The 23,403-nt window shown below is 38.9% G+C and overlaps 1 protein-coding gene across 8 annotated transcripts in view; it reads left to right on the top strand.

Moving 5' to 3' along the window:
- Nucleotides 1-23,403, top strand: part of MTMR3 (myotubularin related protein 3) — a 174,617-nt gene that overhangs the window by 62,384 nt on the left and 88,830 nt on the right. For 7 of the 8 annotated variants that reach the window (XM_074294268.1, XM_074294314.1, XM_074294278.1 and 4 more), the window contains exon 1: nucleotides 11,712-11,839. The exons of the other annotated variant lie outside the window; for it this stretch is intronic. The gene's annotated coding sequence lies outside the window, so the exon portion shown is untranslated. Of the gene's footprint in view, nucleotides 1-11,711; nucleotides 11,840-23,403 lie in introns of those variants that run through there. 8 annotated transcript variants of the gene reach the window in all.

The raw sequence follows: 23,403 nt of genomic DNA, 5'->3' as shown, positions 1-23,403 counted from the left end.
TATTTTAATTTACATTTTCAGTTGCTTTGCTGACCATAAGCAAGGACATTTTGTGAGTAGCTGACAGGGTTTCTTTTTGGTCTTGGCAGACCTCAGGTGACAGATCTGTGTCTGGACCTGTTTGTTTGGAAACAAGTTTGTTCAGATTTTCCCCAAGTTCTTTGCCTGGATCTCTCCTTTGCCAGGATGTTATACTGAATGTTATTGTAATTGTGTCTTGGCTCCCCCTGTTGGTGAGCCAATATGTGGCAGAGGCTGCACTTGAACCCAGGTTTTGCTGACCCTGCTGTTGTTGTTTGGTTATTTCCTTCGAGTCCAACTTGTCTTGACCCTATTTGGGGTTTTCTTGATAATGAGTACAGATGAGCAAACTGAGGCACATAGGGTAGAGTGACTTGCCATGAATCACATGGCTAATAAGTTCAAATTTGAACTTCTGTGATAAATGTTCCCGGTTTCAGAGTATGGTCCTTAGCTGACCTTTGTCGACTCTGAGAATAGTCCTATTAGCTGTCCCTCCCCTAGGTTGACTCTGTTTTACCCTTTACTGCCTGGCAAAAGGTCATCTGGGAACACAGTAGGTAGAGCACCAGGCCTAAAATAAGAATCCTCATCTAAATAAATTCACATTTGGCCTCACACACTTAGTAGCTGTGTGACCAAGGACAAGTCATTTAATTCTGTTTTCCTCAGTTTCCTCATCTGTTAAATAGACTGGAGAAGGCAATGGCAAACCACTCCAGTATCTTTGCCAAGAAAATCCCAAATGGGGTCACACAGTTAGACAGGACTGAAGCAATTCAATAACAGCCTGGCAAAGATTGGGAAAATGGCCAGATTTCTTTTCTCTACTCCTGGCCTTCCCCCTCTCCCCCACAATCCTTAATATGAGGATATTTAGAAGGTGACCTAACTATTGGTAAAAACAAATGGGAAAAAAAATTTTTTAATGTCTTTTTACTTTAGAAACAGATTGAGAGCTGTGTAGTCCCAGCCTGTTTGGAAAGGGGGCTCAGGATAGGGCAAAAGTGCTAAGCCTTATACCTCTGCTACCTCCCCTTGCTGGTTAGGTGAAATGAGGCAAGGCCTTTGTAACATAAGAATAAAACATATAAGGATGTCTTTCCTCAGGGAGGAAAAGAAGTACACTCTCTACGATGGACCTTCTGAACTTTGTTTTATGTTGCCTTATTCTATGTAAGTGCTTTCTGGACAAACCAGCAGCTTCTGTTTTCCTCGACAATTCCAATAGAATAGAAGCCATTGCAATAAAACTCTTGATATCCTCTTTCTTATTTCTTTCTTAGTGCGAACACAACTTTGACTTGGCTATTCTCTACCTAGGTGATCTTGGGCAGATGCTTTAAATACTGCAGTCCTTAATGTACTGTTTTGTTTAGTAACTTCACTGGACACTGCCAGCTCTTAATTTCAGATGCTGTCTCTGGGCAGTTGGACAGTAATGGAATAGGGCCAAGGCCTGAGCTCCAGGTTGGCACATCAGTTGACACTACCTTTTGAGCTCACATTACTCAACAGTTTGACGTTTTAAAAAAAAATTAATTTTTATGTTTTCCAATTATCAAGCTTTTATTTTTCTGCCTTCATACCTACCTTACTGCCAAACAAGTCAACCAAAACATGTTTGCCCTTTGACTATTTTTGGCTCTTTTGTCAGTGATTTTCAGCTCAGTCCATTAGTCAGTCAACAAGCTCATTTTTCAGGCATTTTCCATGTGTCAGGTACTGAGGGATATGAAACCAGCAACTGAAGCACCTCCTTCTCTCAAAGGGAGACCCCACAGTGAGTGTGTATAGAATGAAGATAACCTGAAGGAGAGAGACCCCTCACAGTGTGGTATGTGAGGGCCATGAGAAGAGGGCTCCTAGAGAGCATAATGACTGATCAGGACACCTTGAAATGGAGGCTGCGAGTGTGTGACAGCTAGTACAGAGGTCAGAGATGAGAGCTAGAAGGCCCTCTAGACTTGGAATATAGGTTGAAGGGAATGGAGAGTGAGGCTGGAAAGAAACTGGGGCCAGGTGGTAGAAAGCTTCAAAATCTAAACAGAAGAAACATGTTAGAGAAAATCAGGAAGCTCTGCATATGATTTTGGGTAGATCTTGGAACTATATGGAGGCTAGAGAGCAAGAAAGACTTCTGGTAGAGACTCAGGAGGTGGCTCCACCGGCCTAGGTTATGGTGAGGAGGAGCATGGGCCATAGGTGCAAGGTTTGGGTGGCAGAGATGCCGACAGGCTGGGTGGGAGAGCAGGGTGGTCTCTACTTCATCTTCTCAGAGGTCCTGAAGAGACATTGTGGTCCAGTGGTTTGTGCCACACCACAGTGTGCCAAAAAAGGGCAAGCTTATGTCAGAGTAGAATCAGACTTTCAGATATGGCAGAGAGCCTTTAGGAGGAATGGAGTTAGAAACAGCAGCAGCAGAGGTCACTTACTTCTGAAAACTTGGGAATCTCATGACCTCCTCATCCCCAATACTGTCTTCTATTTACCAAAATGCAATAAAACTTCGTGGAGGTACCCTTGCAGCAAACATTGGCATTTAATAGACTTGGGTCTTTATAAGGAGAAGAAACTGGTTGTGAGAGTAGGGAGAGTGATGTGTGGCACAGTGCACAGGGTGATCATGGGCCTCTGCACCTCAGTATTAGCATTCCATGAAAGCTGGGCCTTCAAGGCCAAATGACTAAGAGAAGCCTTCATGTTGGCAGATGAGAGTGCTGCTTTGAGTCTGAAAAGCTTATTGCTAACTTAAGCTGAGGCAAAATGGAGATGGCATCAGTGGAGCAGAAAAAGAGTGGGCAGCATTCAGAGATGGAATGTACACCACAGCATGTGCTCATGTGGGCCAGAACACCTGCAAGCAAAAATGATAGGAAATTCAGAATTGGATAAATAAGAAATGAGAACCGTGCGAAGTCAGGGTTTAATTCCATCAAAAGTAAAGTGCAAATGAACTTTTGAGAGATGCAGGATTCTTGGCTCAGTAAAAAGGCAGATGAAATTCCGTTTTATGCTGATAGTAACAATCTAAAGCACTCTTACAATGCCCAGAAGTCTATGAGCCAAAGAGCTGTGATGCCTTTCAGTTACTCGGTGTAGATGGAGCCCCAATGGATTAGTGAGAAGGCTGTGGTCCTAGAGAGATAGCATTCACAATAGACTCATCAATCAATGCTGAAATCACTAACCGGATATCTCATATTGAAGTCAGAAAATTCAGTTAGAGACTAACTGAAGAAGAGATTTTGAGTGCTGTTAGGCTCCTCTCATGTGGCAGAGTGCCAGGTGCTGATTCTATTCCAGCTTAGGTTTACAAGGCAGGGGGTCCACTATTTATAAAAAACTGACTGAAATTTTCTGGGCTATATAGCAAGAGGAGATAATCTCCCAGGAGTTCAAGTATGCATCCATTATCCATCTCTATAAAGGAAAAGGAAAGAGATTGTCCCGGGATGATCACAGGGAGATTTCTCCTTGGTCATTGTCAGGAAGATCCTTCCTTAATAGACTGATCCTTCACATGGAAGATGGTTATCTATTCAAGAGCCACTGTGGCTCCAGAAAGGGCTGAATAGTGGTTGCTATAGTGTTTGCTACTTGACAACTCTAGGAGAAATGTTAGGAGCATAATAGAAGTCTGTTCATAAAGTTGTCAATCTGATCTTTGAGACCGTCAATTATGAGGACTTGTGGAAAGTTATAGCAAAATTTGATTGCCTGTAGACGTTCATTCATATTGTACACCTGTTTCATGATGGCGTGCTTGCAAGGGTTCTGGATAATAAACAATGCTCTCCTAATCACCAATGGAGTAAATCAGAACTTCATGCTTCCTTCTGGGCTTTTTAGCATGATCTTCTCAGTGAAGAAGTCAGATGCCTTCCACAAGGCCTAAAAATGACATTAAAATTAGCTTCTACAGATTATTTACCTCAAAAAGGCTACAAGTCAAAACTAAAGTGTAGGGAGAATCAAAATGAAACTTTTTGTTTACTTCATAATTGTGCCACTGGTATTAATTTTGGCCTGACAACATTGAGAAAACAGAAGTTCTCCACCAGCCAGCACTGTACCATCCATACATGGATGTATAGCAAGTGGAGAAGCATTGAATGCAGTGGTTAAGTTCACTTACCTTTGTAGTATACTTGTCAGGGATGTCCACATAAATTATGACGGTTGATGCATTCATTGCAGAGCCAAGTTCAGTTTTTAGAAGGCCCCGAAGGAAAATGGGAGAGAAGCAGCATTAGGCTACCCACCAAATTGACCTCATTGTGCTGACCTTGTTATTGTGTGTCTGTGAAGCTTGGACATTATACTGACACCATTCCAGGAAGCCGAATTGCTTTCATTTGAATTGTGTAGGAAGATTCTGAAGATCACCTGGCAAGATAAGGTCCTGGACATTGAGGTCCTTTCTGGAGCTGAATTGCTAAACATTCTGCTGCAGAGAGTGCAACTTTAGTGGGATGGTTTCATTGTTTGAATGGCTGATGCATGGTTACCTAAAAGATTAATTTATGGAGAACTCCCCAAACTAGAAGCTCACAGGAAGGTCAGAAGAAGTGATCCAAGGACGCTCTTATGTTCTCTCTGAAGAGCTCTGAAATTGATTGTAAGACGTGGGAAACACTGGCACAGGACTGCCCAACATGGCGTGCCCACATCAAAAAAGACTCTATGCTGTGAGTGATACAGAATTTCAGTAGCTCAAAAGAAACATGAGATGCAAAAATTTAGAGACACCTCCTTTCCAAATGTTGTGCCCCACCAGTGGTTGAGTATTCCAAGCTCACATTGGTCTGATAAACCACAGCTGTTGTACTTAGTGATGTCTTTTGGGCCTCTGAGCATGAAAGAAAACAAATCAAACCAATTTACTTATGGTTAATCTGAATGTGAGATTTTGTCCAGTGTCTAAAGAGATGTAAGGCAACTGCTACAAATGGAAAATGCAATTCACCTAACAATGAAAATAAAGGAGTGAATGGAATAGATTTCATTTTGTTTCCAAAATGATTTAATGGGACATCTCTCCCTGCATTGCTCATGACAAGTATCAAAAAAACTACCATGAAGCTTTTCCCTGAATCTTGGAGTTAGAAAGTTTTGGAGACTATCTAATTTAAAAGAAACCCAATAAAGCAACATTTTTTTTTTTGGGGGGGGGGGGAGAAGCATTTTTCTTTTTACTTTGTTTTTCTTGATTTTTTTTTTTTTGAGGGGGAGGGCAGAAATCTGTTTTCTTTTTTCTTTTATCAAAATAGGTTTTTAATTTTCAAAATACATGCAAAGAGTTTTAAATATTCACCCTTTTAAATTATTTTATTATTATAGATTTGTATTTACAAAACATATGCACGGGTAATTTTTTAATACAGACCCTTGCAAAACGACCTGTTCCAACTTTTCCCCTATCCCCTCCCCTAGATGGCAGGTAGTCCAATACATGTTAAATATGTTAAAGTATATGTTAAATACAATATATCATATATATAATAATTGTATTTGTATATATTATACACACACACACACACATATATATATATATATAATATACACACACACAATATGTTATCTTGCTGCACAAAAAAAAAAAAAAAATCAAATCTGATCTAGAAAGGAAAAAACCTGAGAAAGAAAACAAAAATGCAAGCAAACAGTAACAGAAAGAATTGAAATGCTCTGTTGTAGTCCACATTCAATTCCCATAGTTCTCTTTCTGGGTGTAGCTGACTCTTCATCATTGAAGAATTGGAACTACTTTGAATCATCTCATTGTTGAAGAGAGCCACATCCATCGGAGGTGATCATCATATAACCTTATTGCAGTATATAATAATCTCCTGGTTTTGCTTATTTTACTTAGCAGCAATTTATGCAAGTCTTTCCAGACTTCTCTGAAATCATCCTGCTGATCATTTTCTTACAGGACATTAATATTTCATAACATTAGTATACACAGTTTATTCAGCCATTCTCCAATGGATAGGTATCCATTCAATTTCCAGTTTCTAGCTACTACAAAAAGGGCTACCACAAACATTTTGGGACATACAGGTCCCTTTCCCTTCTTTATGATCTCTTTGGGATATAAGCCCAGTAATAACACTGCTGGATCAAAGGGTATGCACAGTTTGATAACTTTTTGAGCATAGTTCCAAATTGCTCTTCAGAATGGTTGGATTTGTTCAGTTCCACCAACAATGTGTCATTGTGTCAATGTTTCTTCCCACAAAACCTTCCAACATTCGTCATTATCTTTTCCTGTCATTTTAGCCAATCTGAGAGGTGTGTAGTGGTATCTCAGAGTTGTCTTAATTAGCATTTCTCTGATCAATATTGATTTAGAGCACCTTTTCATAACATTCACCCTTGCAAAGCCTTGCGTTCCAAATTTTTTTTTCCCCTCTTCCCCCTTGCCTAGACGGCAATCAAATATAGGTTAAACATGAGCAGTTCTTCTGAACTTATTTCTACATATTTCTTGCACATCAAAAATCAGATGAAAAAGGGGGGAAAATGTGAAAGAAAAAAAGCAAGCAAACAGAAACAACAAAAAGGTGAAAACTACTATGCTTCAATCCACATTCAGTTCTGATAGTCCTCTCCCTGGGTGCAGATGGCTCTCTCCAACTCAAGTCTATTGGAATTGCCTTGAATTACCTCATTGTTGAAAAGTGCCAAGTCCACTGTATGTGCCAAAATGTTTGTGGCAGCCCTTTTTGTAGTGGCTATGAATGGATGTCCATCAATTGGAGAATGGTTGGGCAAATTATGGTATATGAAGGTTATGGAATATTACTACTCTGTAAGAAATGACCATACAGAGAGGCTTGGAGAGACATATGGACTGATGCTGAGTGAAATGAGCAGAACCAGGAGATCATTATACACTTCAACAACAATACTGTATGAAGATGTATTCTGACTAAAGTGGATATCTTCAACATATAGAAGATCTAATTCAGTTCCAGTTGATCAATGATGGACAGAAACAGCTACATCCAGAGAAGGAACACTGGGAATTGAGTGTTATTCTACCCAGGTTACTTTTACTTTCGGAATCCAATTCTTAGCGTGCAACAAGAAATTTGGTTTTACACACACATATTGTATCTAGGATATATGGTAACACATTTAACATGTATGGGATTGCCTGTCATCTGGGGAGGGAGTAGATGGAGGGAGGGGAAAATTTGGAAAAGAAGTGAATACAAGGGATTATGTTTTTTTTTTTTGTTTTGTTTTTTTTTTTTTTTTTTTTAAATAAATAAATAAATAAATAAATACCCATTAAGTCTTTGTTGAGCATCCAGGACTAAAACCCTTCCTTGGTAGGACTGCCATTTCCTTCATCCTGATGCTTTACTTTCTCCCAGATGCCTGTGCTTTTCTTCTCTCCTGACTTACCTTCTCTTTGCTTTATGTTTTCTTGGTACTTAGATTTTGAAATCTGAAGCAAAAGTATTGTCCTTCTAATTAAAAGTCAGCTTCTAGTGTGCAAGGACTTTGGGGTTTTTGTATTTCTAGCCTATAGCATAGTGCTGTTAAATATAGGCTTGTTGCTTAGTGTAACTCTGGCACCATTAAAGAAAGGCAAAAATCTCCACTTTTGATGAGTTCATAATCCCATGGAGGAGACGACAATAAATATTCAGGGTAAATTGGAGATAATTTCATGAGGAAAACACTTAGATAGGAGGATAGAGAAAGGCTTCTTGCTGAAGGTGGATTTTGAGTTGACACTTGAAGAAAGCCTTGAAAACCAGAAGGTGAAGGTAAGGCAAGAGCATTCCAGTTATGGGCCATGGATGCTTCTGAGAGCTGAGCTGACCTTGGAGCCAGGAAACCGAGGCTTCAAACACATGCTAGCTTTTATAATCCTGGGCTGTTCTAGGCTAGAGGTATCAGACCAGGACCAATGCTACTTTAGGCCTGCAAAACTCCTTGGTGCGTCTCAAACCAGATTAAAATGTCATTGGGAAATGTTTAACAAAAATAAAAATAAAAGTGAAATAGAATGTAGATAGTATTAATTTTTGACTTTTTGAATCACTATGCATTTTGGGAATCTCTCCCTCATCAACTTGACTCCTCTTACAAGTTTTATTTAGCAACCCACTCCACTCTTTAGAGAAAAATGAACTGCCAAACTCAGTAAAGAGAGGAGAAGGGGAGAAGTTGGGCAGTTCATTTTTCTCTAAAGAGTCCATATGTGCATAGGTTCTTTGAAGGCAGACTGTGTCTTAAATATCTTTGATATCTTCCACAGCATGCAGCACTGTGCTAGCCAAACTATCAGATGATCAGTAGTTACCAATTGCCAACTTATATACCCCCACAGTTTCCTTTGGAACCATCATCTCTCAAAAATATGAATACAACATTGAGGATCTTGTAGTTGTTCAATATTTATCATTACTCATATTTTGTGGTCTGGCGGGGAAAAATTTTACAATGCATCATTCAAGTTGCTATCTTAAAGTATTTTTTTTTTATCACTTTCACTTCAACTTTTAAAAGTAAAATCTTGCTAATGTGTTCAGCCTGTGATCTGTTATACTTCAGAAATCTATGTACTTTCACTTGCATTGCTAGATCCTTTCACCAATACAAATCGCCATCTCTAGACCTTCATATATGCTTTTTGGTGGATGCTTTACTTAAGTGGTAGTCAAAGTTCTGATAGTAAGAGTTCTTGAATTTGCTAAGTTGATCTGAGATAACAGATATGTAATGCATTACCAGACCAGACTCTCTTGCCCCATTGGCTGGGTCTTTGGGTTCCATAAGTTTCCCTCCATACAGCAATGAAGTGCCGGAACAAATCCTGTTATGTTTAGTCCAGTTTGGGAATGAAATCTAGTACAACAATCTAAAATTCCTCTCTTAACCTAAGATTTTCTTAAACTTCTGCAATCCATTTTCTTTGCCCTCTCTATGTATAACTATTGTTTACTTCCAACCTCTTTTTCTCAAGATAATTTTGAGCTCCAATCCTACACTCTAAGATGCTTGACAAGTTCTCTCTCAGTTAAAAAGCAAAGAACTTAAGACCAATCATCATGCAAAATGATTTGTTATGTCTCCCCAGGTTGACAGTGAATTGGGAATAATTCTTAATGTCACCTTGAAGAGGGGACCCCAAAACTCTAAAAATCCTTGGAGAAAATCTCCTTCAACTCCGCCTCAGTGAGGGATCCCGTCCGATGGAAAGCAAACAAGACAGTTTTATTGTGTTATCTAGCAGAGGAATTCCAATCCTATAGAAGTGAAGAAACTCATTGAATTCCAGCTCAAGCTGAAACTCAGCTAAGAGCCAACTTGGGCTGTCCCAACCCCCACCAAGACATTCAATATAATAGCTTCCATCAACTAAAGTCCTTTGCAGATGAACCTTGACAGCTCCCTTTGCTGCCAGGACTTTCTGTCCACTGAGAATAGTGCAAAACTCCGTTCTCCATAGAGCTGCCCATTGGAATGATATTCTTTTCCAGTGTTATCCTCTCTTTATCCTCAACCTATTTCCCTAACTAGACTTTATGCCTCACTGTAAGGCTTTCTAATCATACTTCCCAATCCCTGTAATAAACCTCTTTTATCAATCTAGGTTTTTGGGTTCTTTATAGAGAACCTCTGTGACTCCAGAAGGGAAGTCCCCAAAACTCCCTATCCTTGTGCTGAATCCCAAGAGGGTGCAGGGGAGCCAAATCTCTCCATTTGGTTCCCCGAACCTGCTACTAGACCTTATCATTTAACTTCTTGACAACCAGAAACCCTAATCTCATTTTGGTTCCCTAAATCTAGACCTTATCAACCTCTCTACCCAGCTGTATACTATCCAGATTCAAGTCTTGTTTTCAGCATATTGAGGCATGTCAGGAGCCACAATTCCAAGTCTTTCTAAAGAAAAACTCATTATACTTATTGCCTCTTTTCCATCAGTCAGGCTCAGGACTTTGTCACAGAAGAGAATATTAACTCACAGAACAAATTTGTTACAAAGCTTTGCTGACTATTAAGAATCATAGATTTCTCCTTGGAAGTTAAAATTCTTCAATGAGCTATCAAATAAAGAAAGATTGGTTGTTTGCTATTTATTTTTTCTACTTATTAACATTTCTTAAATTGAAGAATTTTCAAATTATCCTCAAGTATAAATCATTCTAACTTGCAAAACCAAAGAACAAAAATAATTATATTTTGTAGATATTAAAGAAAGTTATCAATAAACATCTTCTAAAACAATATTTAATCAACTCATTTCCACAAATAGCTATACCTTCTGTGTTTGCTTTGAATGATGGTATTAATAGAAACCAAATAGAACAGCTATTTCAACAGTAAGTTCAATTTAAAGAGTATGAATTATAACTGATGAGTTCCATTAAAATGTGTTTAAACAGAGATAAAAATATAAACCTGGCTAATGGTTGAAATTTTACAATGAGAGAATAGAATTAAGAAACAGAAATATGCAAACCCAAAATACCAAGGATGAATATTTCATTTGCTCTGCTCACATCTGTTGTGATACAGGAACCATCTGCCAATGGCTGCTGTAGAAAGAATCTCTCTATGCGAGAGGATGATGATGATACAAGGAGACTGAGAGGCAGTTATGTTGTCTGACCTCTCCTCTTCCCTCTGCCTCCCGATTTATTTCATTCCAGACAAGCAACACCTGTTGTGCTTTGCAGCTCCTTCAAGTGTTATGATTCACAGCTGTGGAGGCTTTTGGAGAATTGACTTGCCCCTTCACCTAGGTATGGTCCTTAACACACATCTTGTTACATGTGCAGCATATCTTTGAAGTCAAAGGGAACTCTTTGTTGAGTAGGTTTCTAAACAGTTTTACTACACTGACATTTTCTGCTTTGTTATAATACCAAAAGTCATCACAGACCCTCTCTTTGTTTGAATGATAGTAATCTCTCTCCTCAAAAGGAAGCCAGGGAGATTTGCCCTTTGACATAACACAGCATGTCTTGGTACTTCAGTCATGGAGTCTGGTGCCAGGGGATCTGTCAATGTAGAAGTTGACAAAGATTTTCATTAGGGGGGAAAAAAAACTCAACCACCATCCAACAACTTTGAATAAAATCAAGGGAGGAAGAGTTTAGCTACAAAGAGAAATGAGGATTTTATAACAGGGATGGGAGGATCAAATAAGAGCTTTTTCAAATAGAAGGAGATATGGATATATTTCTAGGGAGTCAGGTTAAGGTTAGAGTAGCCAGTTATTTTATGTAATCGAGAGGAGGAGATTGAAAGTAAGTGAACTAGGTAGAGGGGGTTAGCTTTGGTAAAGAGTAAGGCTGCTTCATCAAATGGATTCTTAGAGACAAATGAATTGCCAGACTCTGTGGGAAAGAAAAGAAGGAAGTGGCTATAGTGGGCTGCTTAAAGGAGTGAAAAGTTCTGAAAAGGAGTAGGCGTTGAGTAACAATGGAGGATAGGATTTGGGCCAATGATGGGGAGGAGGTAAATGAAATTCTATATGCTTAGAGGAAAGAAAGTGCATAATAACATTGAAGAGAATCTGGTGAGTGAAACAGGCTTTTGGTGAAGGAGGTGAGGGTGTTAGAAATCTAAATGATGGGGAAGAGGGAGTTCATGGGAAATGACCTTAATTTTTTCTTTAAAATGAGGTTCTGATGGCTTTCAGCTGAGAGCGTGGAGGGACGTTTGAGGAGTATTTAAAAGGTTTGGAAGAACCACTGTGGAGAGTGAGAATCAATTGATGAAGCGAGGTAAAGAGTGAGGTTCCTTCTGCTTGGAGACACCATTAGGAAGCCAAAAGAATTAGGTAAACCCAAAGGCTATGGCAAAGGGGGCAGGCTTTTATTGTTTAAAAAACACTAAGAGGTATTCTCTTAGCAGGCATATCTTTCTCAGTGGAGAAAGATCTGCAAAGAATCAGTTTTAGAAGACCTATTTTATGTGTAAATATAGGGGAAGTTTGATGATTTTCAGTTGAATGTGAAATCTTGGGATTGTGACTTCCTGAAAAGATCAATAGGAATTTGATTTGCTCTTGAATGGTACAGCTTATCTCACTCTGAGAGGATGTGAGACCATTTGGAGCTGTAGATCTAGGGGACATGGTTTCTGTGATTTTTACATAATCTTACAGAGTTCGCTCAGGTCATACAGATCTCACTGAAGTCAAGAATAGTGGAGCAATAGGATTGCTGAGCAGCAGTGAGGGCCCTATTGAGGTTATGTAGCATAAATCTGTAGTGGAACCACTCAAAAAAACGGTTATGTGACTTTTCTCTTTTCACTAGATGTGTAGGCACAAAGGCAACGAATGGTGGGAGTGATCTAAGGCTGAGGCTTAACTGAGTTAACTGATTCAAGAGAGTGATGAGAACTAGATAAGGGGTACCTAAATGAAATTAGATTTAATTGAAGTCTAGTGGCAGGTTCGAGATACAGGGAGTCAAATAAAGCTCCCTTACAACCACTTTGAATCGGCACAAGGATACAGAGTTAAATGAGGTCTAGTAGCGGGGCAAGAGCCCTCTGTAAAGGAGTTTACACACCCGAAAACCTAGATTGATAAGAGGTTTATTATGGGGTTTGGAAGTAAGGTTAAAAGGTAGGAAAACACCAGAGCCAGGGTTGGTTCTGGTGGGCAGAAATCCTTGACATGACTGGCGTAAAGATGCCATTTTTGGGACCTCTGCAAAGAGTGGACTTCAGTTTGGCCCTTTATAATAGGGGGGCTTTGGACAATCTGAAGGGATTTGTGGGTAAAGTCCCAGGTTGGCTTCTGGCTTGTTTTAGCCAGGGTTTGAATTTGAATAGAATTCAATGGGTTTTTTAGATAAGGAAGAAACTGTGCTTGGGGTGGGATCCCTTCCCTGAGGCAGAGTCCTAGGAGATTTTAAGCGTTTTGGGGTTTCCTCATCATTCCCTCCTCAAGCAGTTAAAACTTTCCCCCCCCCCCCTTCCTGAGGCTGGAGTTAAGTGACTTGCCCAGGGTCACACAGCTAGGAAGTGTCTGAGTGTCCGAGACCAGATTTGAACTTGGGTCCTCCTGAAATCAGGGCTGATGCTCTATCCACTGCGCCACCTTGCTGCCTCCAAGCAGTTAAAACTTAAATTCATTTAAGAAAAAAACAAAAAAACTTGGGGCATGTCCCTTATTGAGGCAAGGGTTGAAAATTTTCTCCAAGGATCTTCAGAGTAGCAAGGTCCTCTCTTCAAGAGGAGTACAGTATAGAGCTGAATTGGTTAATCAAGGAGTCTGGATGGAGAGAAAGAATGGCTAGTGCAAGGGAGACAACTTGCAAGAAAATTGAGTGGTCAAGTGATTGGAGGTCATAGTGAGGATAGAGTATGGTTATATCAGAGGGAAAGGTGAAAAACCACTGGATTATGCTAAGATAAGGGAATTTCAGAATTGTTGAACCCAGAGGTGGTATATTTGTGGGTGATGGCAAGATCAAGAGTATGACCAGTTAACCAATGGAGCATTGAAAAAGGAAGGTGAGGAGGCAGGTAGGTGGTGCAGTGGATAGAGCACCAGCCCTGAATTCAGGAGGACCCAAGTTCAAATCTGATCTCAGACACTGAACACTTCCTAGCTGTGTGACCCTGGACAATCACTTAACCCCAGAAAAAAAGAAAAAAAAGAAAAAGGAAGGTGGGTTTTAAGTACCTAAAACAGCTGGCACTGGTTTATGAGGGTTGGTTGGAAAGAGTGAGTTCAGACTCAGGTGGAAGGGTGGCTAAGAGGATTATAATAAGTATCTGAACTGGGGTGGTAATTGAGAGGAAGCAGTGAGATTTGAGAATTTGGTTTAGTAGAAGTCTTTGATCTTGATAACAACTTTGATTTAGGTGATAGAGGGATGGACAGATTAAAAGGGGGTTCCAAAAATACTTCAGGAGACCCCTTTAGACTCTGAGCTCCTTTAGAGCAATGACTGAGTTTTCTTTTCTTTTTTGAAACCCTAGCACTTAGTATAATGCCTAGCACATGGTAGGCCCCTAATAAATGCTTGCTTGAGTGAACGTTATTGGTCCTACACAAATGAGCTAGCTGGAAAGTAGAAGCTACTTGGAGACGATGAGAAATTGTTCTTTTGGTTCTTCAAGCACAAAGAACAACCAACAAAGTGGACTTGTCTTAGAGACAAATGGCAATACTGGGACTGTGGTATGAATGTGATAGTTGCCAGGGTTAGAAGATAGAAGATTCAGGAGTCAGTAGATTAGCACTGCCATTCTCTTCCTCTTCCCCTTCCTCTCCCCCTCCATTTTGCTGAGCACCCTTTGTATCCTCTAATATACTTGCACAAATATTAACTATTACATCTATTAGTGTTTGCAGCATCCCTTCCACTAGATGCTCAGCTTTATGAATGAAATGATATTCTTTTCTTTCTAATAAGGAAGAATAATCAGGAGTAGCTTCATGCTGAACTTGTGAAGTTTAGATGAGCCACAATCAAGGCTTATTCCTGCTGGCAAACAATGGGACAGACAAAGTGTAAAATCTCCTTTCTGACATCTGGAAAATTTGGGTGGGTAACATATTGAGATTTGTCAATGTCCCATCAAAAGTCCAGGGAAAGGTTTACACCTCTTTTCTCATTGTTTCTAGTGATATTTGTCTTTAGTAAAACAAATTTACCAAGTTGATTTAAATGTTAACTTAGATAAAGATCTGAACTCTGGGTAACAGAGGGTTTGGCTTTTTTAGATTGAATCTAGTGAGAAATTATGTATTTGTCATAAGATGTTCATATGACTGGCATTGAAACTTGGCTCTGACACTTCTTTAGCTGTACTTAAGTCACCTCCCTTCTTTGAACCTTGTTTTTCCCGCCCATAAAATGGGGATAAGTATTTGTATTATAAAAATAAGAAAATAAGACAGTTCCAGGTCTCCAAGAGCTTTTCTAATGGAGGGAGACAAAAATAAAAGGAGGACCAAGAGAAGGCATTTGGTGGGGAAGATTTGTTCTTGAGAGTGAATAGAACTAGGAGTGATGAGTCACCTGGCTTGGGCCACTTTAGGAATGGTGACCAGGGCTGAGTCTTTATGAGGAAAAAACTTTGTAAACTTTACAAAAGTTTACATAAGTGAACTATTGAGTCACAAGTATATTAGAAGCATATTTAAATAATATCAAGAATATTTAACTAATTTTTCAGTGTAACTTAGATGATTTAGCCATCCTGACTTTAAAAAATGTAGCAATTTGAATGTATAAGTAAACAATGATTTATAAAGAACTTTAAATTTGTTGTGTGCTTTTAATAATTAGCTAATATTTTTGTAACTTGAATGTATTAAATATTGGCAGCTATTTGTAATTTTTTTTTTTTCATTTTTAAAAAATCCCTGGTAGTTTGTTTGAAAGTTAGCAAAACTAATACTTGATTTTGCTTTTTGACTTCAGAAGAAACATGCTTTATTGGCGAGACCTCGGAGTGAGGGAGAACTAGGCCTTGAATTTTGCCTGATACCTGCTGTATTTGGTGTCTCTCATCAAGTCACTGAAGTCAATAAGCATTTATCATGGACATGTTAAAATCTGGGAGTACAAATACAAAGAGAAAGAAAGATGGTTCCTTCTCTTAAGAATCTCACTTTCTAATGGAGAAAGACAGGAAACAAAAAAAGGGGGCTAGGGTAGTTGGAAGTGAACAGGAGTTCCTTTATGGTAAGAGAAAGTTAGAAAAGTTCAGAGTGTGGTTTGGTGAGGAATGAAGATAAAATTAGCCTGGAGTGGCCTCCTTGGTTCAGGGAGGAATCAGACAATCACAGGGAGAAGTAGAGTTAGGAGATGAGAGTATGTGAGGTCAAAGGGTGTAGAGTAAGTTTCTATTGTGAAGAGGTTTTATGACAGTCTAGAGTCTGTACCTGTGGAAGAAAGAAAATCATACAAGACTCAGTTTCCTTACCTATAAAAATGAAGAAAATAATAAATTATAGCATTTAACTCAGTTGTAAGAATTAAGTGAGAAGATACTTTTTTGTTTTTTGATTTGGAGTTTCCCCTTCTGGTGCTCTTCCTCCTCCCTTCTCCATTGAGAACATAAAATATACAATACTCATATGTATGAAGTCATGCAAAACATTTCCACATTTTTGGTACCCTGGGGAAAAACAGCAAGAAAAAAATAAGTGAATGAAAATCTTTTTTCAGTCTCCAGACAGAGTCCATTTTCTCTCTGAAAGTGAATAGCATTCTCATTAGTCCCATGGAATTGTTTTGATCAAAGTAGCAGTCTTTGACAGTTGATCTTGGTTACAATATTGCTATTACTGTATACAATGTTCTAATTCTGCTCATTTCACTTTGTTCCATTTTATAGAAAGTTTATATAAATCTTCTAAGGTTTTCTGAAGCCAATCTGCTCTTCATTCAGACAGCAATCAACAATTTTTCATCACATTTATAGACCACAGGTTGTTCAACTGCTGGGCATCTCCTCAATTTCCGATTCTTGGCCACCACAAAAAGACCTGCTGTAAATGCTTTAGTATACATGGATCCTTTTCCTCTTTCTTTGATCTATTCAGGATACAGACCTAGTAGTGGTACTGCTGGTCAAAGAAGTCCAGATTGTTCTGTATAGTGGTTAGATCAGTTCACAATTCCACTAACTGTGCATCACTGTCCCATTATTATTTTTTTTTTTTTTTACATCCCCTCCAGTATTTGTCTGTTTTTTGGTTTTTTTTTTTTTTTTTTTTTTTTTGGGCATGTTAGCCGATGAGGTGGTACTTTAGAGTTGCTTTAATTTGTGTTTCTTTAATCAGTAGTGATTTAGAACATTTTAAAATGTGATTATAGATAGCTTTACTTTCTTTATCTGAAAGCCACCTGTTTTATATCTTTTATCCATTTATCAATTAGGGAAGGGTTCTTATTTTTATAAATTTGACTCAATTCCCTGTTTTTGAGAGATGAGGTCTTTTATCAGAGAAATTTCCTTCTTGGAAAGCTCTTTGCAGAAGCACTAGCTAGTTATGCTCCAGACACAAATAGAAAAGTAAGGCAGTCTTTGCTTTCAAGGAACTTGGTTTTTTAACAGGGGAAGACAATACATGTAAGGATTTAGCTATGAGTCAGCTGGAAAATTCTCATGGTCCTTAGGAAGCCACAGGAGAAACAATGATCTTCAGTGTCGATTCCATTAAACTATATTAATTTTCTGATACTAAATTATTTGGCAATACCAAGTACCTTAGCTATGGAAGGTAGGAAGTAGCATCTGGAGAAACAGTTGCCAAGTCCCATATCCACAAGCGATATTTCTTTGGATGCTAGCTGTAGGACTTGTTGTAGAGGGCTGAAACTCCAGAAAGGTATGCTTGAATCAGACAGCGGAGCACTTGAGGCCAATTACTATTCAATGTGAGATAATGACTATTAGCAAATACTTGGATAATGGCTCTCTTCACCATTGGTGCTTGCTGAATGTTGGGTGTTAAGAAAAATGGAGGCAAGGATTGTAAGGGGAGGAGGGGGAGAGGCCAGAGTCACTTGGTGGCAGGACAGGGAGGAGAGAGGTTGGTGACTCTGGACTCCAGAATCCAGGTTAGGTCTTTGGCAAGCCTTGTGGCAACTTGCCTGCCTCTTTCATTTCTCCCCCTAAAGACCAAGGACTTTGATTTATCCTGACTCTAAAGCCCTCCAGGGAGCTAGCCCATACTTTACAGGATTAGTGGCTTTTGGGGGGGGAGGGGGATGCTATTCCTAGTGGTCTTGGGCTGCTTATCCTGGGGTGTTAAGTGATTAGCAATTGGTATAGATAGTGGTTGAGATGTCAGCCTCTTTGACAAAGGACATTGCTCCTCTGGTTGATGGCTGTGTGTGTATGTGAAGGTGGAAGCAGAGCAAGTGGTCTGAGAATGTTATTCCGGAGATCTTGTATCACCAATTTAGGATTGGGCAAGAATTTATCTGGTCCAATGCCCTTATCATATAAAAGGAAATTGGAGATAAGAGAGTTGTAGCATCCTTCCTTTGAGTTGGAGGTGTACCGCAAGATAAAGGGAGGTGGAAACAAACCCTTATTCTCTTTAATATATTGTCATGCTTCTAATCTATGATTCAGATAAGCACTATCCTAATGCGTCCATCTTTTTAGTTAAGGGCAAATTGAAGGAAGTGAAATCTTTTGACAGGATGTAGTTTTTTGAATTGAGCAAGTAGAAAATAGCAAACTTTTTTTTTTTTTTTTTTTTTTTTTACTTTTTGTAATTAGATTTCCTGTTTATTAATAGAGATGTCAGTAATCTCTCTGAGGGGACAGTATAACTCACTGCTCCTATGGGATAGAAATAAAAGTCCTTAGAGGTAATTAAGAAAGCTAACATTACTTTATTGAATGTTGATTTAAAAAAATGCTCTGACCTCTCTATGTAGGATTAAGTTACAAATAAGATCCCAAATTATTTTATAGCATGCAATACGACTCTATAAAGTTATTGTTATTGTACCTCTCAAGTACAGCACAGGACAACTCCCAATAAATGTCAGGCAGAGGTAAGAAGTTATCATTGTGTGTGGGTGTGTGTGTGGCAAAATGGACATTGGCAGATGTTTATCTTCAAATATCTCAGCCCCTCCTTTATGTACTCATTTCTTTCAGAGATCTCTATTGTAATGTTTTTTTATGTCAGTGTCCCAAGTTTTAGGGCTACTTCTCTTCAGCTCCCCTTCTTCTATCAGACCGTACCTGTCTAACATGCCATTTCATTGAATTTTAGAGCTGCAAAAAACATCTCATAACATCATCTAATGTTCTTACTTTATAGAAGAAGAAAGTTGATGGTTAGAAGTATTTAGATCCTGGGGGTCTTGCTAGGTAATAGAAACTAGTTAAATAAAGAATTTGATTTATGGTAAAACAAAACAACCAAAAACTTTGCAGATCTTAAAGTATCATGAATGTCAGTTACTATTAACTTAGTTCTATGGTCTCTTCTCCAAATTCTTTGCTGAAAGAGTATTAATTAAAACCACATGTTAAAGCCCTTTAATAGTTCTTTTCAGTTACAGTTAATCTTTGTATTGGATATTAGCATTTCACTCCAACCCAGAACAGCCGTGGTTTCCAGGTGAATTATTATGGTTGTAAGTTGGCCGTAGCCTTTTCCTTGTGCACATTTGTGAATGATTTAGACTCAAGCAGCCTCTCTGTTTGCGTGAGATAAACATTACAAGTTGAAGGGGTGGCTCCTTTTGAGGCCATGTAGAATTGGTGCTGTTAAAAATATATTTTTAAGAAGTTACTTGATCTTCCTGGTTAAGATCATTTCATCTCTGTTAGTCATTTGATAGCCAAGAGTTGGCTGCATCTAAACAGTAGGTATTTAATTGAACTCTTTCAGTAGAGCTAATTTTGTGGTTGGGGTGCTGGGTGGGAGGGGGGGGTTTGAGGGTTTTTGTTGATTCATATAGGGAAATTTGAGTACATGCTCTTCTCAAACGGACATTTGATTAATTTTCAAAATCTAAAATTTAGAACAGTGGAAAACTGAATTCTTTCAACTTTATACAGATTGGGTCTTTTAAACTTTGTCATCTGTCTGTGTGCATCATGGTCATATGGAATAGTAAAATTTGAATGGCTCTAATTTATGAAATAAACATCTTTTTTTTTTTTTTTTTTTCTTTTCAGGGTAGTGTGATAACATGACTTTTTTTTTTCCTGTCCGTGATTCCTCCATACTGAAGGCTTCTTTGATCTAATCTCTTATGTGCTTATTAATCTGGAGATCATTTTGCTAAAAGTTTGTTGCTTGTTTCTGAGTGTGTGGGAGAAAGAATAATATTTTTAGTCAGAAGCAAAGTTTAAATTACTGGCTCTGTTACTTGTCATGTGACTGGACAAATCATTTAAGTGAAGATGTTCCTTATCCATTAAATGGGTGTAATAATACCTGCATTACTCTGTCTTCTGAGTGGTCATTAGATTCTCCTTTAGAAAGAACATGGCCAGAAGTCGTGTTCTTTTTCAGGGTTTGTCTTTTTCATCCCATGTCTGCTGTTAATCTCAGTCTTCTCTTGGTTACTCTCCTCAGATCATATCCCCTAACCTTGGGGGCTTTCCAGGCCTCTGACTCTCTGACTTTATCAGCTCTTTTGGGTCCAAAGAGCATCTCTTTGCTGATGATTTCCAGCATCTCCCCAGATGCTCTTTGATGCTTCAGTTCCCAGATCCAGTTGTTTTTTTAGGAGTTTCATATTAGATGTCCTGTTGACATCTTCAAGTCATCATATCCAAAGCAGAATGTATTATCATTCCCTTAGAACCCTCTTTCAGACTTCCCTATTTTTTTTTTTTTTTTTTTTTTTTTTTTTTTTTTTTTTTTTTTTTTTTTTTTTTTGCTGAGGAAATTGGGGTTAAGTGACTTGCCCAGAGATACACAGCTAGGAAGTGTTTAAGTGTCTGAGACCAGATCTTCCTGATTTCAGGGCTGGTGTTCTGTCCACTGTATCACTAGCTGCCCCACCTATTTCTTTTAAAGGCACTACCATTCTTCAAGTCTTTCAGGGTCATAACCTTGGCATTATCCTTTATTATTCATGCTCCCTCACCCCACAAGCTATATGTTATTTAGGTTATGTAGAGATTTAATTGTTGATGTTCAGTCATTTTCAGTCAGGACTCTTGACTTTCTATGACTCCATTTTGAAATCTTCACAGATATACTGAGATGATTTGTCATTCTCCAGTTCATTCTACAGATGAGGAAATTTGAGGCAAACAGGGTGAAGTAACTTGGTTAGGATCACACAGCTAAGCCTTCCTTAAAATGACCAGAAACAGGATTCTAAATTGATTCTGGCTTCAATCTTTTTTTTTTTTTTTTTTTTTTTAAATTTATTTTTTTTTTTCTCTGTCTTTTTAGATTTCATTTTGTTGCTCTATATGCCTTCCTGTATACTTGCCTCCAGGAGAGGCAGTTTGTGGTGGCCCAGTGGTTAGAGTTCTGGGCCTGGAGTCAGGAAGGTCTGATTTCAGATAATGTAGAGAAAGAAAGGACACTGACTTAATAGCCAGGTGCCCACCTGGATGAAGAGTCGGCAGGCATCTGGGAGGAGAACCAGGAGAAAGAGAGGAGAGAGTATCTAGGAGGTGGTGGTCAGTAGCATCAGGTGCCAGCAAAAGGGGAAGGATAAGAATTGAGAATGCATTAGATTTGATGTTTATTTAAGAAAACATTAGTAGCCTTTGAGAAGGCAGCTTCAGTTGAATAATGAAATTTGAATCCTGACCGCAAAGGAGGAAGAGAGAAGTCTCCAGTGGCCAAGGTTTTCTCAAGGAGTTGAGCTGGGCCGGAGTGAGGAGATGGCTCAAGAGCTGAGCCGGCTCATAAGATCAAGTGAGGGATCTTTTTAAAATGTGGAGACAAGCTGTTGGATTTGTGGATAGCTGGGAAGAAGCTAGTAGAATCTGGTGGAGATTAACTATTAGAGTGAGGATGATAGTGGGAGTGATGTTTTAGAGAATAGGATCTGGGGACCCTGGAACTGAAAGTAGTTTGTTTCTAAGGACTGTTCCTAACCTGGCTGACAAGTGGTGAGAGTCCATTTCAGTTCCAGCCATTTCTCATACATCTCGTACAAGTATCCATTTCTCCCCAGCTGTGCCCATCATTCTCACATTGTGAGATCTTAGCCATTAAGTCTGGTTCTCCTTATACAGGTGAGGAAATGGAGGCTTAGAGATCTGAAGTTAAAATCACACAGCAAGTGGAAGAGCAGGACTGCTGCCCAGGTGTGGGCTCAGATGGTACCCTCTCTGTTGTACCAGGGCTTGAGGGGCAACATTTGAGCTTGGTTCTCCTTCAGTGCTCCTCCTCCTTGTATCTTATGTCTTCATTTCCAGAAATAGAGCTTGTAGGGAGTGAGCATTGGATTGACTTGGAAGGAGGCTCTTTCTGCCGTAGCTTGCATCATCCTGTTAGTCCCAGGAAGTCGTATTACTTGGCCAGGGCTGCAATTAATATTAGATTAGTATTAGAGCCTATAGTAGTAGAAGTCCAGACTTTCTTTGCCTTTTGATTATTGGAATTTTAATGGAAGCAGGTGACACTTGTCCAAAGATCAGCCATGAAACTATTCACAGGAGCACATGCAAAAGCTTTTTTTTTCCATTGCTAGAACTAGGCTTTCTGATTTTTCCAGAGTAATTATCAGTGTTAAACTTTGGGAAGTAGAGAAAATAATCATTGGCATTTTAAACTAAATGGCCATTTCCCAGTTGATGGGCATCTATTAATTTTCCAATTCTTTGCTAGGCAGAAAGAATTGTAGTCTTGGACTGAGACGACTTGGGGTTGACTCATGGCCTGGCCCTATGGGACCTGGCCAGTCCTGTCATCTTTTTCAGCTTCAGCCCTGGTTGGGAGGATGCTTTGGAAACTGTCAATACCCAGATCCAGGAATTGCTGCACAGGAGGCTTTCAGGAGTTACAAGTAGATGTGTCTATAATAACTGAAGGGTAAAAAGAGACATTTGACTGAAGCTTTGTTTACATCCAAATCGGGATGTTTTAAAATTAGATTAATAACTCTTTACAATTCCTGGTGGTCTAGATCAAAATTCCTTAATATATTTTTTTGGGTAATAAAACTATACATCTTATTTTTCTTTTGTATTTTCTCTTGACCCCACTGGAAGTATGAGCTTATAAGGAGATGAAAAGTAACAATGATCCGATTGTTCACTGAATCAAATGTGATGTAGTGGGAGGGATGATGCTCTGTGGATGATCTTCATCCAGTTACCTTCCCATGCTTCCTCCAAGCTCCTCATGTCCTCATCTCAAAAATCTCCTTTTGCCGCTAAGATTTTGTGAATCTAAAAATCTTTTAAAATTCTGCCCTAGATACTTTCAGATGAACAGATTTCAAATTCCTTTTCCTCTTCGTCATTCTCTATTCTGTAGTTTGAAGTCCTTCCAACTCTTAACATTCTGTGATTTTTTTTGCAAAGGGACTGAAAGCAGCATCAGCCACCTGATGTTTGTGGGAGGAGTTTTTCTGCCAGTCTGGCCTTTTCTACTCTTTTGGGAATTGATACTCTGTTCCCCTTGCCCAGTTTCAGCTGCCTAGTATTGGAAGATAAAAATAAATAAGGTATATTTGATGTACAATCTCCCCTCCCCCTGCAATGACTTTGTATTTTTACAATAATCTTTTGTCAGTCTGCATTCAAATTTGGGAAAGTTTTCACCAAAATGTTATCCAGGAATTCAAATGAATCGATCTTATTAATCCTTTTTTATTTTTAAAAAGCCAGCTCTTTTACAGACCCTGCTTTTGTATAGGCCTCCTTTGGGGCAAGTGTTGAGAAAGGAAACTTAGGCCAACCTCATTTTTCCACAAC

Source organism: Sminthopsis crassicaudata, chromosome 1, assembly GCF_048593235.1.
Source record: "Sminthopsis crassicaudata isolate SCR6 chromosome 1, ASM4859323v1, whole genome shotgun sequence".
Classification (NCBI taxonomy): Eukaryota; Metazoa; Chordata; class Mammalia; order Dasyuromorphia; family Dasyuridae; genus Sminthopsis; species Sminthopsis crassicaudata.
This window is presented reverse-complemented; position numbering and strand designations above follow the sequence as displayed.